The 2,082-nt window shown below is 43.5% G+C and overlaps 1 protein-coding gene across 1 annotated transcript in view; it reads left to right on the top strand.

Annotated features, from left to right (window-relative positions):
* The window catches only part of LGI2 (leucine-rich repeat LGI family, member 2), a gene marked incomplete at its 5' end in the record, with an annotated part of 16,610 nt that overhangs the window by 10,359 nt on the left and 4,169 nt on the right, over positions 1 to 2,082 (top strand). The gene's annotated exons all lie outside the window — the stretch shown is intronic.

The following is a 2,082-nucleotide window of genomic DNA, read 5'->3' as shown; positions in this document are numbered from 1 at the left end:
GGCTTGAAAGAAGGTATTTTGCAAATTAAGTTACCTGCTTCATACTTGCTCCTGTGCTGCAGATCACCTGTGCCAGTGTGGGTTGGCTAATGCTCCCTCTTAGCATCCCCAGGTAGCCTCACCTAGATCAAAAGTCTCCACTGTGGGGAAGAAGACACATGAAGAGAGAGGGACTGAGTCACAGGATGCAGTTTAGGAGCTGCTGCCCAAACAGATCATCGCTCCTCTTTCTCTTGAGTGTCCTCCAGCATTCCTCACACTCTTCCTCAGCTCTGCCAGCATCAGAGCTTCTGTGTGCTGGGATCAGCCAGAGCGAGGGCTGCCAGGAGGGGAATCAGCCCAACAATAAAGGTGTTGGGTCCTTCATCCATGATGGCTTGTTCCAGTTCAGCAGCCAAAGGACCAGAAGCAGAGTCGAGGGCTGGAGGACAGGGGAACCACCCCAGCCCTCAGCCAGCAGAAGACAGTGTTAAAACCATGTGTTTTGGGACAGGGAGATTAAAACTGTGTGGCAGGGTGAGAACGAGAAAGTGACAGCCCGTGCAGCCAGTGGGAGGGGTAGGGAAAAGGGGGATGGGGAATTGAAGGCCATGTCCGCTCTCATGCAGGGTGATCCAGCTTAAAAGGGAAAAATGTTGGGAAGCACTCCACCCCCAGCCCTGTATTTACTGTACAAACTCTTTCTAGCATTAAAACAAGGTATGTGGACCTGCTTGTAAAACCAAGCCCCCAAGACCTAAATTTTTTGCAAGCCAGATGTGGCAGTGTCTCTTTTCTGTGAAGCCCTGTTCCACATTAGCATCTGGTATTTCCAATTGGTGCTAAAAACAACGTTTTTTGCTTTTTACTGAGTATGACTGATTTTGTTACCCATTTCTACTCATCCAGTGACATAAAGAGTCCAATTACAGGGACAAGTAAAAATAGCTGTGTTAACACTGAATAATTTCTAAATGAGCAGTAGCTTATAACACAGAAGCTGGTTTGTTTTAATTCACAGATTCCCTCATGGTGTTTCACAACTGTTCAGATTTCAAGAGGTGTCTTTTTCAGCATTTGTTTTGTTGTGCTTTTTTTCCTTAAGATTTAAAAAACAGTTTTATTTTCTGTGACTGTATCTGCTATTGTTCCATCCTCGGCTACCTATCATGATTTATCACTTCTACTTTCTGCATACTTGAGTGTCAGTTTTCTACAGTCCTTTCATTTTCCCAGTGAGAATGAAGATAACTTTCTTGTTTTCCTACCAGCATTTATGAATCAAACCCAAACTCTATTATAATAGTCCCTGGAAGAATGAAAACTGTAATTTCTTTCACAGCTGTAGAATTTGCCCTGTTTGTTTAATGGTAGTCATCTGTCTTTGTTCTCCAGAAGTGTAACTCCTCAAGGGCAAGGCTTTCGAGCAGGCAGAGACAGAGACTTCTCCATTCAAAAACAATTATTTTGTAATGCACCAAAATGAGGAACTCGAGTGAGGACTTAATTACCATTTCACCAAAATCCCTGTATGCTCAGGCCCTTCCAGCGTAGGAGTGCATGGTGAAGGCATGGAGCAAATGGAGCTGGAAACAGAGCAGTGTGTGCTTCCACAGAGAAGCGCCATTGCAGCAGAGGATGCATTTCTTTTTCTGTATATATCTACACATCACTTCAGCACAGGCCTTCTGCCATGTTCTAGACCCAAGGCCTGGCGTTTCTTTCCCATCTCTGCTACACTGGTTTCTTTTTCTTGTAGTAATGACCATAAGAATAAGAATAAGTTTTCCAATGGTAGTAATTTGCAGGCTGGTTATATTTTATGCCTAAACTACTTTACAATGCCCTATAAAATGTTATGTTAACTGAGTTTTTGATTACACCATGTTGTCTATGGACTAGCTGAAATGGGGTTATCCCCAGGCTAACTTCAGACACCATTTCACTTTCTGCCTGGTTTAGCATAACACAAATTGCTAGTGATTAAATTTGCGTGTCTTAAGAAGCTATTGGACTTCAGCTGGAAGTTGGTATCTCTAAGCTTGAACGAGATTCTAGCAAGGCCATTTCACTTGATGGGAAAACAACTCCCAGCTGTAGGGA

Source organism: Chaetura pelagica, unplaced genomic scaffold (assembly GCF_000747805.2).
Source record: "Chaetura pelagica isolate M959 unplaced genomic scaffold, ChaPel_1.0 scaffold261, whole genome shotgun sequence".
NCBI lineage: Eukaryota > Metazoa > Chordata > Aves > Apodiformes > Apodidae > Chaetura > Chaetura pelagica.
Note: the sequence above shows the minus strand (reverse complement) of the source record. Positions and strands in the feature narration are given on the sequence as shown.